Source organism: Zingiber officinale, chromosome 8A (assembly GCF_018446385.1).
Source record: "Zingiber officinale cultivar Zhangliang chromosome 8A, Zo_v1.1, whole genome shotgun sequence".
Classification (NCBI taxonomy): domain Eukaryota; kingdom Viridiplantae; phylum Streptophyta; class Magnoliopsida; order Zingiberales; family Zingiberaceae; genus Zingiber; species Zingiber officinale.
The window spans coordinates 21,306,505-21,324,404 of NC_056000.1; positions in this window are offsets into that span (position 1 = coordinate 21,306,505).

Here is a 17,900-nt window from a genome sequence, read left to right on the forward strand (position 1 = left end):
TTTCTATGTTGTTGTGACTCGATGAGTCTGTCTCTACTCCTTGCATAGACAAAAGGTTTAGATGTTGGTGTGCTCTTCATATCTCATATACAAGTAAATCAAGCACAAAAGCAGAGACGCAGAAGTCGGACGGATCAACTGTATGTTCATTTATTTAGCTTTAGTTTCAGGTTCTTTAGATTTTACAAATTTTTGTATCTTTTTACTTGCAGCGTATCTGCCATCTCCATGGCTCATTGAGTTATTTTGTCAGAAAAGGAAGAAGCTGAAAAGAAAGAGGTAGTTATTTTGAATGACATTCACTGCATTAAATCTTCATGAAAAAAAAAAATTAATCTTGAATTTTGTCTAGGTTTATGTTTGTTCTGTTTCACCGTGAACCATTTTCTTCTTGGATTCTGCTCCATGATTGTTTTCACAAAATTTTGCTTATTAGTGGTGTTGCATTGTTGCTTTAGTGGTTCTTGATAGTATCCTATGGGATTCCTTTTGTTATTGGTTGATGTAATAAAGAGGGGTCCACTAAGTACGGGTCAAATGACGGATGTAGCAGTCCACGTGGAGGTCAAAGTCAATGAGGTTAACGGCAAAGGACTAGATGTTGAGAGGTCGGGCGGATCTCTCCAGCAGTGGCTAATTGGGCATGTATTACTTGATCGGCAAAGGGTCAGTCCAAGTGAAGTGCCTGTTCAACCGAGATCATTAGACGGTCATTACAAAATAGAGGAGCGTGCGTATGACCGGCACGTTAGTCTGGTCGGGCAGAAACAAACTATCAAGACATGTCGCCACGCGGAGGAGCAGTCGAATCCGGTCGAGCAGAGGAGTACTCAGTCGAGCGGCTATCCCGTTCGGTCGAGCAGATGGATCACTGGCGTATCTGTTGGTGCAAGTTGCACCAGAATCAAACCTAAGCTTTGATGTTGTCAAAGGTTCAAGTTAAGTCTTGTTGTAATCTAACAAGTTGATTAAGTGTGCAGGTTGTTTACTCAACCGAGAAAGACCTAGTTGGAGGCTAGGCAGGAAAAGTCTTAACAGATTGTGAAACCTATGTGGAAAGACCAAGTGGGTCGAGAGGACCCGACACTTGGCAGTAAGATCGAGAGGTCTGGAGGACCGAAGATCGAGAGAAAGTTCTAACAAGCCGACCAAGGCTAAGTAAAAAGTCCAAACAGATCTGGAGGATCAAAGTTTGTTAGGTAGGTTGAGGTAAACAACTGGAGGAGCAACAGTGAAATCGTGTTCCTGAAGGGAACAACCTAAGGTCGCTGATCCAATTGAAGAAACCGGAAAGATTTTCAAGCTGAGATCAAGACAGTTGAACTGTCAATTATCAGTACTCATGCATTTTATATATTACTATGTTAATCTCTGTTTTGCAGGAAAATACTGTTTACCGCTGTTTTGCAAGTTCAGCCTGATCGATCGACCGAATAGGAGGATCGGGCTAGGGATGTAAACGAGCCGAACCGAGCCGAACAGTATTAGGCTCGAGTTCGACTCGTTTAAGTTATATTCGGGCTCGAGCTCGAATCGAGCTTTTATCACAAAGCTCAAACTCGGCTCGTTTTAGAATTATCAAGCTCGCGAACAGCTCGAGCTCAGCTCGTTATTAGCTCGATTATCAAAGTTAACGAACCTAACTCGTTAAACAAGCTCGGGCTTGTTTAGAGCTCGTTTTTGGCTCATTTTTTGGCTCATTTTAAAGCTCATTTTAAAGCTCGTTTTTTTTGCTCGTTTTAGAGCTCGTTTTTTTGCTCGGTTTAAAGCTCGTTTTAAGCCTCGTTTTTTTGGCTCGCGAGCCTATAAACGAACATGTTCGCGAGCTCACGAGCCGAATATCTTTAAGCTCTAGCTCGATAAGATAAACGAACGAACTCGAATGAGCTTTTTACCGAATCGAGCTTCGAATAGCTTGCGAACCGTTTGATTCATTTACATCCCTAGATCGGGCGACTGAACCAGACTAACTCAGAACAGACACAAGTTCAGACCAAACCAGAACAAATCCGATCAAAGCTTGATCGGTTGACCAAACCAAAGGATCGGTCGATTGAACCCCGATGATGTGGCACAGATCAACTCGGTCAGAAGTAGAGAAGGAAGCTAAGTTGATCGATCGACCGAACCAACAGATCGATCGACCGAAACATACCTCATCAATGCAATATTAAGTGTGAATCTCGACGAATAGGGAAATTATCTGTTCGGTCGACAGAAAAAGGTGGTCAGTCGACCGAACACTTTAATGACAGTACATGTTGAAGATCGAATCAGTGTCAGACCTCAGCAAAGATGGAAGGGAGCTGGTTCGATTGACCGAACATCAACAATTCTTATAAAAGAGAGCTCGAGGTCCGAGGTTGTGATAACTGATTCTAGTTGATTCGAAGATCATCTCTACAAAAGATGCTCGTGTCACTGCTACTACAACTCGCAAGCAACTACATCATTCGATCGAGCTTCAATTTTAACATACTGTGGGTATGTTTTTAATTTATCGCTTGCATTATACTTAACTCAAGTAAGATAGTAGGTTGTTACTATCTTACTCATTTTCTTGTACGCACTGCTTCGTTCTGAGGTTTTCGGAAAAAGAGTTTTAGTGATTTGTCCATCGGTGCGATCAAAGATCGCGGGCCTTGAAGTAGGAGTTGACCTAGGCCCCGAACCAAGTAATTGAATCTGTTCTCTACTTTTTCGCTGCACAACTCTATTTTTAAACAAGTAAAGAAAAGTTTTTAAAAGCGCGATATTCACCCCCCTCTATCGCACTCGTTCGATCCTACAATTAGTATCAGAACCCTATAGCTCTGAAAGTACTTAATCGTTCTTCGAGCACCTTCAAAAAAAAATTTCTTTTCCCTTACTCTTTAATTCTTTTTCAGTACTACTAATCCCAAGACGAGAGTCTTGGAAATTTATTTGTTTTTTTGTTGATACAAGGATGACGAATTCTTATCAAGAAGGGTACAGTACAGTCCGACCTCCACTATTTAAAGGAGAAAACTTCAGTTATTGAAAGAACAGAATGAAATATTATCTGAAGTTCGACATCGAGCTTTGGTTCACAATACTAAAAGGCTACACACCTCCAACGAAAGATGGAGTGCCACTAGAACCAGAAGACTGGACTCCCCCAATGATCAAGAAGGCAGAACTAAACTACAAGGCGATCAACACCATTCAGTGCGGATTCACAATGGAGGAGTTGAACCGAGTCGGCCCCTACGACAACGCTAAAGAATTGTGGGACTGTCTGGTAAAGCTACACGAAGGGACTGATGAGTCAAAGGTAAATAAAAGAGACTTACTTCTAAATAACTTATTTAATATTAAAATGCTTCCCGGAGAAACGACGTTGCAACTACACGCTCGACTAAAGGGCATCCTCAACAACCTCCATTTGATCGGACACAACCTGAATAACCGCGATACAATAAGGTACGCACTAAATGTCTTTCCATGGAATACTTTGTGGGCATCAATAGTAGATGCTTACAAAGTTTCTAAGGATCTTTCAATTCTTAAGCTAGATGAGTTATTCTGCGAATTAGAATTACATGAACAATCTAGCGTGAGCCAAGTCGAGAAAAAAGTTGCTTTGTATGCAGGTCCAAGCAAGAAAATTAAATCTAGAACAAAGATCGAATCAGAAAGTGAGTCAGATTCTTATTCAACAAATGAAGAAGAATTAGTCAATATAGTATGGAGATTGCTAATGAGGAAGAAATTAAAAGAAGCTCAAAAAGGACACCAATGAACCAAACGCAAAACAAATCAGAAATGATTTGTTACAGATGCAACAAGAAGGGGCATTTCAAAAATGAATGCTCAAGCCGGAAGGAAGAAAGACCCAAGTTGACAAGAAAGAAGAAAGTTCTCCAAGCGACGTGGGACGAGACATCCTCCGACGAATCCGATACAAAAAAATCGAAGTAGTACTCCAGCCATCTTACATTTATAGCAATAAACGAAGACTCCGAACCCGAGGAAGATTACGAGTTTGAAACTGACACTGAATCTGAGTTCGATGTCGAGTCCGAGAGAAGCCACGGATCCACATTTGTCTCCGAAGGTCCAAATATGGTAACGATTTATTCAAAGTTAAATTTGCTTAAAGTAGTTAAATGTTTTTTTTTTAAATTATCAAAATTTGAAAAACAAAATAACTTGTTACTTAAGGAAATAGACTACCTTAAGAAGCAAGTTAACTTGAGTGACTCGACTGACCAAGTTTAAGTTGGAACTTTAACTCAAGTTGCAAAACTTGAGGAAGAAAATTCCAACTTGAAAGGTCAAGTTGAGCGACTCAAGAAAATGTTGGAAAAGTTAGAACTGAGATCCAAGTGTCTAAACATGGTACTTGGATCGCAACGAGCCATGTACAACAAATCAGGACTTGGCTATAAACCAAATGAAACAAACAAACCATATTTATCCTTAATTAGTCAAAATATCAAAAGTCAAGTCCAAGCATGGGTTCCAATAAAACATTTAAACAAACCAACTGAATCAAATCTCTATTTGATCCCTAAGAGTCAGATTCACTACTTAGATAGACCGGAAAATGCATCATTAAGTGCGAATCTCAGTGAACAGGGAAATTATCTGTTCGATCGACCGAAAAAGGTGATCGGTCGACCAAACACTTTAATGACAGTAAATGTCGAAGATCGAATCAGCGTCAGACCTCAACGAAGATGGAAGGGAGCTGGTTCGGTCGACCGAACCTGGGGATCGGTTGATCGAACATCGACGATTCTTATAAAAGAGAGCTTGAGGTCCGAGGCTGGTAGATATGATTCTGGTTGATTCAAAGATCATCTCTGCAAAAGTTGCTCGTGTCACTGCTATTACAACTCGCAAGCAACTACATCATTCAAGTGTCGATCGAGCTCCAACTTTAACATACCGTCAGTATATTTTTAATTTATCGCTTGCATTGTACTTAACTCAAGTAAGATAGTAGGTTGTTACTATCTTACTCATTTTTTTGTACGCACTGTTTAGTTCTGAGGTTTTCGGAAAGAAGAGTTTTAGTGATTTGCCCATCGATACGATCAAGGATCGCGGGCCTTAGAGTAGGAGTCGACCTAGGCTTCAAAACAAGTAATCGAATTTGTTCTCTACTTTCCCACTGCACGACTCTGTGTTTAAACAAGTAAAGAAAAGTTTTAAAAGCGCGATATTCACCCCCCTGCTATCGCACTCGTTCTATCCTACAATATCCTTCTGGGATATAGTGCCGCTGACACAAGACTTGGTAAACGAATGGATAATACGACGGAAGCTTCTACTGTCTTGCCAGGGATATACATGCCCTGTTAAGGTGTGGTGTCAGAGGCGCTTCCTTGAAACGTCCTTTCATAGGACAAATTGGTGAACGCGCCCACATCGCGAGAGAAGTGTTCACATCGCACACCAGGGCACTATATCAAGGGCGTCCATATATCGACGAAGATACACGTTATTCACTATTCACGCCTGTGTCTACTGTTGCTCTATCTTTTTTCCTCTTTTTGGTGACTGACTTGAACGTCGAAGGGCCAACATCGGAGACCCCTTCCCTGGCTCGTCACTGACGTTTCTTGTATTGCAAAGTGGAGTAGAGTCTACATCCAGTCAATACGGTAGCCACATCCTCAGCTTACCATCTCCATGATTTTTGGACAGGATCATTGATATTTCCATACCTTCAATCATACATTATAAGTTTCTTTTGTTAACAAATCAAATCAGTTCGGCTTACTTAAATGTGCATCAAGTGAAATGAATTAGATCAAGCTTATGTTAGCCAATATTTATCTGAAAAGAAATTAAACTATATAAAAGGAATACATATTTATTAGAAGGACAAAGTGTTTGTTTCCTTCTATAATCTGGCTTGCTATCGAAAGGAAAATAATATATACTGACCAGTGATTTCATTGGAAGCTGTATCAAACAAAGTTTTAATCTAGTTGGTCTCTTTGGTTTTGAACAAGTATTAGGCATCTAATTTTCATTTTGATCATCTTGTCATTGTAACCTACTATTTTATATAAAATATTAATTCTTGTTTCTTCATGATGATGTGTTTTATTTTGTCACTATAACAAACTTTCTGATCTTTCTTAGTTGATTTCTCTATCAAGTGCTCTTTCCAACTTATTCTCACTTGTGGATTCTCTTGTGCTTTCCCAGCCTGAGAAGCAGATCGCGACGATTGCGACAAGATATCAGCTTCCAAGAACTTTGGATTTTTGCCTAGAGCAACAATTTATCTTATATTTCTCTGTAATTTCAGAACTTGTTCAAGATTTGTGGCTTTGGTTTAGCAAGTATTATTTGGTAGAGAAAAATTGAATGATTCTTACTTGTCACGAATGACTATTTCATCTAATCTAAAAATTTGTCATCAGTCTTGGATTGTTGCAATTTTTTTAGGGTTTTAGTAGAGCAATTTCCCTCTGTTCTTATCATTTCTGAGCATGACCAAAGAAGGATTATATATATATATATATATATATATTAATCTCTTAATTAAGTTTTAATTAAATTTTGGTTTACCGATAAAATATATTATATAATTCTAAAATTCACCATTCAAATAAATTTCGTATAAAATTTGGTTATCTGCCGGGGTTTAGAGGAGCTGTTGAGATATTTTAAAAATAAAGGACCTTAGCAGTTAAATCACGTCAGAATTTATGGAGGGCAAATTGCATTGCTCTGATTTACCTACATCGCCCCTTCCAACTTCCCACCCCAGGAATTGCCAGACGCCAGGGACAGTTCAAAACCCTAGCCTCCGCTCCGTCGTCTTGCATATGGCCACCGCGACCGTCCTGCGATGCTCTACGTTTCGCCATACCTGCCACAGGAGTGCCACCGTGGTTTCGGCGGCTCCAATAGGTTCCCCCTTCATCAGGTAAGCTGGGTGGAGGCGAACCTTTGCAAGTTCCAACTTTTCTGCTTGATTGCGGTTATTTCTATGTACTTGATGTTCCACATCACCGCCCTGCGGTTCTTGGACGTCGTTGTTATGCTTGGTTGATTCGACTTTTTGGATAACGTTGTCTATGTTTCTTATTGGAAATCCAGTTTTTGAATTCGGTAGCGGTATGATACAGATATGAAAGGAAGATTAATCCGATGATCCCTTGAATTACCCATTAAATGGAGAATTGGTTTTCTCTTTTCTTCCTAGAATAAGTTATCTTCTTTATTTTATCCAGAATCTTCTTTAAAATAAGCCATTTTGCTTCAGACGAAAAACTTTCTTGGATGCCTTCTATTAATCGGGCTCTGGGTCTCTTTTGCATCGAGCAAATTAAGGTTGAACCCTTCGAAGTGGTCATCCTATTTTCTCATACATTTTTTGGTAATTTTTTGGAGTTTTCGTTCAGCTAAGACTTTAGTTCCTACTAACTACTGATTGCCTTTGCTGCTGCTATTCTTCTATGCCACAACCTCTCCAAGGTCATCACCGCCTATGGATTCTACAGCTATCTCCATTTTTTTTCTGGAAAATTACTGAACCACATAGTTTAAGTTTCATATAACCCAAATCACGTAGGCAATTTTGAAAATATCCAAATTGCGTACCTGATACCAATTTTGCCTCTCCGCTTGTTCACTTTCGCTCTACAAATCGATTGCTACATTGTAACAATCGATTATGTAAAGTTTTGTGACCATGAACAATAACTTTAATCGATTGCTACACTATAGCAATCGATTAAAAACTTTTTTTTTAAAAAAAGATTAGAAAGTCTTCTATGATAAAAAATTTGTTGTTCTCAATACGATGTATCAGATTGATGTTTGATGACATGAATTTAATGAGGAGAACTATACGAGCATATAGGACCTTGTTACGTGTCATTTAGCTATCTCCATTTTTTTTCTGGAGAATTACTGAACCACATAGTGTAAGTTTCATATTACCCAAATCACATAGACAATTTTGAAAATACCTAAATTGCGTACCCGATACCGATTTTGCCTCTCCGCTTGTTCAGTTTCGCTCACCAAATTGATTGCTACATTGTAACAATCAATTATGTAAAGTTTTGTGACCATGAACAATAACTTTAATCGATTGCTACACTGTAGCAATCGATTAAAAACTTTTTTTTTAAAAAAAGATTAACAAGTCTTCTATGATAAAAAATTTGTTGTTCTCAATACAATGCATCAAATTGATGTTTGATGACATGAATTTAATGAGGAGAACTATACGAGCACATAGGACATTGTTACGTGTCATTTCGAGCTCTCTAGGTCCATTAGCCAGTTCTGTCAAAATTGGCTGGACCTAGAGAGTTCGAAATGATATGGAACCAACTCCTATGTGTTTATCTAGTTCTCTTGGTTATATCCATGCTCTCAAAATCATTTCAACACGTCATATTGCGAGTAACAATTTTTTAAACACAAATTGGGCTTTTAATTGATTACTACAATGTAGTAAATATTTGGTAAAGTTATGTGATTATGAATAGTAATTTTAATCGATTGTTGTACTGTAGCAATCAATTAAACTCTTTTTTTATATAAAAAAAGGATTAAGAAGCCTTCTATGATCAAAAATACGTTGCTCTCAATACGATGTATCTAATTGATTGATCCGGCGGTAAGAATAGGGGGCCCACCCTCTGAAGGGTCCCAGCCTAAGGACGGATGGAAGGCTGGTCAAGCGGGTAATGGTCCGAGCAGAGCTAGAGATAACCCATCCATGGGTTTCCGACGCCCAAGGTGAGGATCAAGGGTCGAGCGAGCCCGACGGCGGATCGGGCCGAGCTGTGGTCCGCTCGCCAAGATAAGGGCGAGGGTAAAGGTATGAGCCGAGCCGCGCTTGTCTCGGATACGGGATGTCGAGAAGGCATGTCTGATGATTAGCCGTATACAAGATCGCATCGATGGAAGATCTCGCCGCCACATCGTGAGAGGTGGATACATGAGCGTACGGCCTCATATACGCTTTTTCCGACAGCCCATACTGGTACGGTCCAAGCGTATGATCGCTTCGATCGACGTGCCTCGCCTCTTCGATAGTTCTATATAAGGCCTCCATTTCTTCACCGGAGGTACGCACGTCTGGATCTCAAGCCACTTCATCTATTTCTCGCCTCGACTTGAAGCTGCCGGAGGGCCGCCGGACACCCTCCTCCCGGCTTTATTGTGTTCACGAGCACCGAGGATCTAGTAGAGCGCCACATCCCCGCTCATCGACCTCGGGTTCTGACAGATCAATTGGGCGCCGTCGTGGAACGCACTGCATCTCGAAAGCAGGCAATGGACGAGGTCAAGAATACATACCGTGGGCACTCTCACAAGAAGAGCTGACGCCCGTCGAGATAAGGGCCGCCAAACTCAGGAGCAAAATGTAGCATCTCACGAGCTACCGAAAAGAAGCAACATTAGCATCCGTGGCCGAATCTAGCACCGATCGCCACAGCCCCATTTCCTCAAAAGCGTATACTTCATCTCCGACCGACTTATAGCAAGCCCTCCGCAACCTCAAGAGCGGAGTTCATGTCAGCGATGAATCGACCGCATACGAGGGAGTCGGACGGACGAGCCGCCGAGCGTATAAGACGGATCGCACTGATCCACCCACGGCGCAAATTATCTCCACCTATCCGGCAGGTGAAAGTGCACCAATAATACGTACGATATTTTCCGCTTCGTCAGATATTCAAATGTAGAAGGCAAAATGTTATAATGTGCGCATTGGTAATTTTCGCCGAGCGGCCTATCTTCACGGTGATTAAGAACCGAGCCGAGCGCCGAGGAACGGGCCCCGCGCCGCTCGGCCGGAGGTAAATTGGTCGAGCGAGCGCCGAGGAACGGCGGCTCCGCGCTGCTCGCCGGTAAATTGTCGAGCCGAGCGCCGAGGAACGGAAGGCCCGCGCTGCGTGCCGGAGGTAATCGTCGAGCCGAGCGCCGAGGAACGAAGGCCCCGCACTGTCGTACGGAGGTAAATGGGTCAGTTTAGGCCAAGATCAAGACCCAAGACCTTCCTGACGGAGGTAAATTATCCGAACCAAAATGCTCAACGGCTGCACTGAGCCGCTTTCGCTGTGAGTACGCTCTCCAAGCTAGGTGAAAAGGGCATATGGATTATCCGAACCAAGCGCCTCAATAGTAAAGGCCTCCCACCGATCGATTCGAATCAACGACCCGCGCCGCTCGCCGCACAAAGGTCGCCCAAGCGCTAGATAAGTTATAAGGCCAAGGTCGCCGACTGCAAGGAGTTAGCTTCAAGGCCGCTTCAGCCAGACGTTAAACCGTGAGAGCCGCACCGACGGTCAGAACATCCGCTACCGACGAGCACCGTAAAGATCGAGAGCCGCTACCGACCGCTATAATAACCGCGCCACGAGCACCGACGTTAAAAATCGAGAGACGAGCCAGGCCTATAAATCCTCGAGCGGAAGATCGACGAGCACCGTCGTTAAACATCGAGTCGCTACCGATCGACTATATAATAACCGCAACGCCGAGCACCGACGCAAAAATCGAGAGACGAGCCGGCCTAAATCCTCGAGCGGAAGACCGACGAGCACCGTCGAAAGATCGAGAGCCGCTACCGACCGGCTGCTATAATAACCGCGCCGAAAGCAATCGCGTTAAAAATCGAGAGACGAGCCGGCCTATAAATCCCCAAGGAAGATCGACGAGCACCGCCGTAAACATCGAGAGTCATACCGACCGCTATAAACATCCGCTACCGCCGAGCACCGACGTTAAAAATCGAGAGACGAGCCGGCGCCTATAAATCCTCGAGCGGAAGATCGACGAGCACCGTCGTTAAACAACGAGAGCCGCGCCGACCGGCTATAATAACCGCCGCCGAGCACCGACGTTAAAAATCGAGAGACGAGCCCGCCTATAAACTCGAGCTAAGATCGACGAGCACCGTCAAACATCGAGAGCCGCTACCGACCGCTATAAACATCCGCGCCGCCGAGCACCGACGTTAAAATCGAGACGAGCCGCGTCTATAAATCCTCGAGCGAAGATCGACGAAGACCGCCGTTAAACATCGAGAGCCGCGCCAACCGGCTATAAATAACCGCGCCATCGAGCAATCGCGTTAAAAATCGAGAGACGAGCGCGTCTAAATCCCCGAAGCGAAGATCGACGAGCACCGCGTTAAAGATCGAGAGCCGCTACCGATCGGTTATAAACATCCGCGCCGACGAGCACCGCCGCGAAAGTCGAGAGTCGCTACCGATCGGCTATAAACATCCGCGCAGACGAGCACCGTTAAAGATCGGAGCCGCGCCGATCGGCTATAAACATCCGCTACCGACGAGCACCGCCGTTAAAGATCGAGAGTCGCGCCCATCGGCTATAAACATCCGCGCAGACGAGCACCGCCGCAAAGATCGAGAGCCGCTACCGATCGCTATAAATCCGCGCCGACGAGCACCGCCGCAAAGATCGAGAGCCGCACCGATCACGATCGCTCGCAAGTACCAGATCGACATACGATCGGCCGGGCCGCCAACACTTGATTCATCAAGGCAATTAGCATAAAGCGCTAAACGATTCTCGAGGAAACAAGTCAATCGATTAACCCGATCGGCCGCTTAGTAGGAAGCTAGGAGTCCAACCGATTCTACGAATAAGTAGCAACACACTAAACGAGACAACGAAGGGCAAACAAAAATGCAAGCAAAGGAACATAAGGAGGCCGAACGACACGCATGAAAATTTTTGATCCACCGAGCGATGAAATGTAAAGCACTGAAAGAACTCGCTCACCCGGTCTTAATTAAAGAAGGCCCCGGATATCAATCATGGCCGCCAGCCTGGAGGCGGAATACGATTCCTGAAGGTGGCCACCCTTCTTCAAGCACGCTATGGTGACCTCGACCGCTTCCGGCGAAAGTAAGAGACGTCGCCGAATTTACTGAACCTCCTCCCGAGCGGAGGTATTCCGCCAGCGGTCTCCTCTCCTCCTTATATTTTTGAGTGCCGGAAGCGGCTAAGGTATCTCGATGCCTCAAGTCCACCTCCAGGGCTCTGAACGGTCCTCCTGCTCGCTGCTCACCGAGCCTCCAGATCCTCGATCGCTGATCTAGCACTGACATCTACTTTCATCTGTCCAAATCGGCCACCCCGCTTCTTCCGCAAGAAGCGTTTGCATCCGCCCGCTTCTCGACTGATCCTCTAGCCGAGCCACCTGTAGCTGTGCCAGACTCTTCCTGCTCGCCCTAGGCTTGTTTCTCTCGCAGCCAGACTGACCTCCCGACACCTGGAGTTTTTCCAGAGCTCCTCCACTGGCCATATGGCAGTGGCGATTTGCTCAGCCCAACCGTAAGGGAAATAATGAAATCAGACCAAACAAGAGTAATGCGGGAAGAAAATGAATTTACCGAGGGTCTGGTCAGACGTTGTCACGCCGAGCTACTGGGCCACGAGGGCCACTTGAATCACAAGGTCTCAAAGCTCATGGAAGCGGACCCGCATAAGGTTATTTCGTGAACAGGCTCGAGGGCCGATCAGACAAGAATATTCCTCCGGGGAACGGAGGGTAGTCTGATGGTCCCACGGCCGGGAGTTTCTTCGCCGCGCCGCCCCGAGGACTCTACGGTGGAAGTTTCACCCAACCGACGAAGCTGCGAGTCCGGGGAGAGCCGAGGGGCGGGCGCGGCGACGGGGTCCCGCTCGGGATGGCGGCGAGCGGGGCCGGGTTAGGCGTGGCGCGGCTCGGTGGAAGGTCGGGAGTCTTCGACGCTTCCGCCAACTCCAATGGTGGATCTCCGACTGGGACGCCACCACGGGCCGAGGAATGGATCCGCCTCAACCTCCGCTGGCGGATGGGCACTTCGCTTGTGGGCGACCGCGCCTCTCCCGTGATCCGCCGGGCCGGGATGACTGGGCGAGCCTTTTTCGTGGTGCCTAATTTCCACGACTTTAATTTCAAATGAGCGGTAGCCTTCGAGCGCCACATGACTAAGGAAAAGAAATTAAAATCAATTAGACAAAAAGACTAAGAGTAAAGAACTTACTCATGCGGAAGGAGATTACCGAACGAGACAATCCAAATACAACACCCTCGAGAAGCAATCGGTCGATCTTGTATCGCTGACCGATAATCCGCACGCATTTAAGATAGCCGGTTGCTCGAACTAGCTCCTGTTTGAATGTCCGCCATTCGTTCGAATGTCACGAAGTCTGACGTAGAAGAAAACCTTCCAAAGTTTGGCTGAGGTCGGTATATTATCAAAATCTAAAGCCTATTCTACTGAAGATAAAGTGCCTTCTGGATTGTTTAGGGTAGAAAAGAAGGGAATATTTTGGGGTCAAGAGGGATACCGTGTAGCTTAAAGAGGACTACTACCCCGCTCAGAAATTTAAAGGAATTCGACAAGTCAGCCGAGTGGGCGAAAAATAGTTACAAACCTCTAAAATAAAGGGACGGGTAGAAATCTAAGGTCGCCTGAACTGGTCTAGAAAACAAACGTGCCGACGGGGGCCGGTCAATGGCTGCCACAACTATTTCATAGTTATCGAATCCCATACGTCCGAGCAAGGCGCCGAGCACCTCCTCATCAAACCGACTTCCACGGTCGATACTAAGGCCACCAACAATGGTTCGAGGAGCTCACATCTCAAGAAGCAAAAGATAGCGAGAATCAAGGAATGGGAGCAAAAGAGGCAAAACAAGTTGGGAAGACCTTGTAAACGAAGGGAGAAGACTCACGAAACGGACGGAAAGGATCACCGGTGAGACGGTAGCCGCCAAAACAAGAACTGGATCGCTTGAGGTCACGGCAGAGGAAGAAGCAGAGGGCAACGCATGCTAATACGCGGCGAAGGAAGGAGACGGAGGCTTTATACTACCGAGTTTGCTATCCGCCGTCGGGATCCAGTCACGACAGTATAAGGACGCCATCTGGGCCGCCCATTTTAAACCGGGCGCCCCATCAGAAGCGACGCTACTACCACACAACGGTTTACACGCTGGCGTCATTACCAAGCGCAATTAACGCGCCTATACCGGCAAGAGACGCTTCTCGCCTTTAACGAAGAGGATTCATGTGATTTTCGAGAAGATTTAGACAAGCAAACATCCACGCCGAGCGATGCTACACAACCATAACTAAGAGCCGAGCTACCGACCGCGTATGGGCCGAACGCCTGTGGATATTATGAAAGCACCCAGCGATCACGACACATAGTTCAGCCACGGACCACCGCCTCCCTTCACTAGACTCAAGGGAAGGCAAGTGATCCCGGTGAAGAATAAATGACTGGCGCGGGTCCCAAAATTTAAGTGACTACCAAGTCATTTTCAGCCAGAACGGTCCGAGTTAGAGATAACCCATCCACGGGCTCGTTTCCGACGCCAAGGTGGAGGATCGGCGACGAAAGTGGAGCCCACCGGCCGGATCGGCGGTCGTAGCCGTGGTCCGCTCGCCAAGATAAGGGCGAGGGTAATAAAGGTAGCCGAGCCACGGCCATTGCTCCTTTGATACTGGATGTCGAGATGGGTCTGATGTATTGTGCTGCATACAAGATCAGACGATGGAAGACTCACACATCAGAGGTGATAAAGAGCAGACAGCCTCATACGCCTTCCCACAGCCCATACTTCCGTGGCCGGCTCCAGTGTATGATCGCTTTCCACTGACGGCCCGGCCTTTTCGATAGTTCTATATAAGGCCTCCATTCTTTTCTCACCGAGGTACGCACGTCTCGATCTCTCACACTTCATCTATTTCTCGCCTCGACCTGAAAGGCTTGAGGGCTGCCGGGCCGGGGACACCCCTCCCGGGCTTTGGCTTACAGTGTGTTCACGTGAGCACCAAGATCTAGAGGGAGCCACATCCTCATTGCTCATCAACCTCGTGACAGATCACTGATGTTCGAGGGGCTTAGGATATAATCAAGAGAAATAGACGAAAGCACATATGTTCGAGGTGAGATGAATATGATCAAGAACCAGACTATACATACGACTTATTATACGTCTCGAGCTCTCAGGTCTACTTCGCCACTCTCAAGCCACTCTTTGATCGAAATCGTTGATGGATCTAAGAGTCTCGAATGACATGGAACAAGATCATGTGCTTGTCTAATTCTCCCGATTATAGTCATGTCCTCAATCATCAATTCGATACACCATATTGCTTAATTTTTTTATCTTAGAAGTTTTTAATTTTTTTGCAAAAGTTTTAAATTGATTGTTTAAAGGTAGTAATCGATTAAAGTTATTGTTCATGATCATAGAACTTTATCTAATCGATTTAGAAACTTTATTTGCATTTCAAAATTTATTGTTTCACATGCATATAAAAATGTTTGAGGGCATGTGGATATATGCCCCTTTTATTGTCACTACCACTTTTAATTGTAACATCCCTCTAAAGTTAAGTTTTCTTCATGTCAAGATATGTTGCCCTCCACCACCATCATTGCTAGACTTCATCCATTGGCGGCTAGTGACTGCATGGTCAAACACCAGAGTGCCATGTTTTCTCCTGTTCGAGAGACTACCTTTCTATGATAAACAAGCTTAAGAAAAAATTACACAACAAAGAATTTGAGAATGATCTAATTCAACTTCATATAAAAATCGATTCCAACACTATCACAATGGTTTAATCTAGATGAAAGGTGGGCAGTTGTTTGAAACCAAAATTGTGGAACTTAAAACTCTTAGCAATAACCATCCTAGCATTTGTAGAAGTCCCAAACAACCAACAACTCAAACTCAAGCCCTGCTAAATGAATGACACACCAAAGCTGTGATGATGGTTTATGGGTCATGACATTTCCAACAAAAACAATAGGAAGAATCCGTCAGAAGATTCTGAACAACATCTTTTCCTTTACGTAGCCGGAATTGGAATTTTCGAAAACAAACCATGCCAAGTGGATTTAAGAGTTTAAAGTTTTATGCTTCCATCGCAATCTATGATCTCAAGGTGGAGAGATAATCTTTGCGAACATCAATAATTTGTTCACCACGCTGGGGATCTATCATGGGAGAAACTTTATTGATGGTCTTCACAACATTTAGTAGTACTTAAATAACAGTGAGTTAACACAAGTGATGATCTCACTAACAAATGATCTTAAATGAACTCCTGACACCCCTGACCATTGCTACAATGTGAAGATTTGATGTGAGATATAATCTTCCACTTACTTGATCTGAAGTAAGTCTCCATTCCTACATCTTCTTAGAAGAAGACCATCAAGCCATTTTCTTCATCAATGTTTCAAAAGAGATTGCCATGGTAACTGTATCTGTTGGATAGAGACTGTTGGCGTTCAGTGGTCTGCAACAACAAGAATCCTACGGCCACAAATAGTAGAATGGAAACTCATAAATTTATTGTTAAATAATCTTGTATACTAGGTTGTTTGAAACAGGCACTAAGAGTTAGGATAAGAAAAGAATTAATTTAAATCCCTTCAATCAGAGTTTCAATTGAATTTTTTACCTAAATTAATTTTATTTTATCACTAAATGTTTTAAAAAAAAAAAGGATTTAGTTGTTTATTGTGGAGAAGGCAAACCATTGGATGTATAGGAATAATCGGGTCTGTTTTGTGCGTTAATCAAATTAATGAAATAATAGTCTTGACATTTAGATGTCAACTCTCTGATCTCCTTCTTCTTCCATCTTCCAGTTTAAATTTCCTGAAATAGGACTTGTGTTCTATCGTAGTGATCCACCATTTTGTTTTCTGTCAATGGGCAGGTTCTTTAGGAAGCCAATGAGTAAATTAGTAGTGTGTATATTTCATCAACTCAGGGAGTACATAAGGGAGCAGTGATGAAACCCATAAGGAGGTAGTATATATCCTTTTCCATCATTATTTTCTTTAATGAACTATTTGTTTTATTGTTTCGGCTTGTATTCTGTAGGTTATTGGTGTTAGTTCAATAGAAGGATTTGATACCATAAAGGTAGTATACAAGAAAGCGCAAGGATGAGAAAGGAGACTGCTATATGTTGCCAAGGTTATTACATTGACAATAGTTGTAAACGTTTTATGCCCACTGGTCTTGTTTTTGTAGCTATTTATCTTGTGTTTGTTGTTTGTATTTATTCGCTTAGCTCTTTTTTTTTTTATTGAGCTTATATGATAAATGATCGGTTATTTGTTGTATCAGTTAGAAAAGCATATGATAGGACTATGATGTCACAATTACAGAACAGGAAGCAAAGGTTTGACATTTGGATCATTTAAGTTAATACTTGACAACTTATTTTCACATTTTCTTCTTCATTTTCATTGTGCAGAATTGTCCCAATAGTTAAGATATTTGTTACTGTTTAAGTGATCTTTCTAGTTTGCAATAATGTAAATTCAATGGAATAATTATAATCAATATATTGACAGTATGTTATGAATATCCATTGAACACTTGTTCTTGTTGTGTACTTTTTAATTGTGAACAGTTTTCTTTGTTGTATTTTAACTGTGATGGTATTTGAAGGTTATATATTTACACCCATGCTAAAATTGGATGAAATTTTAGCACGAAGCATATAACAATGAAACAGTACAGAATACTCATGACATGACAGATAAATAACATCTGTGGGTTGTGCGGTTAGGAGGAGCTTATTTGCACTTAGTTTTTCAGATGATACAAATGTTTTACCTTCCCAAGTATATGTATGTGATATTTCTGCTACTTTTTAGGTGTAGTGACATTCTAATGCCTGTTTTAGTCATATAAATTGTTGTCTCACATTTTTATTGTGTATACATGGGAGTTTAAGATGACAGATGAACCGAGACATTGATTGGTGTGGAGAGATATAAAACTGAAGAGAAGCAAGTAGAAAAAATGATTGTCCTTGTGTTTATTTCAGATAGAAAAGGAAAGGAACTTAGAATGAATGAAAAATATTACCTGTGCAAATTTGCATGTA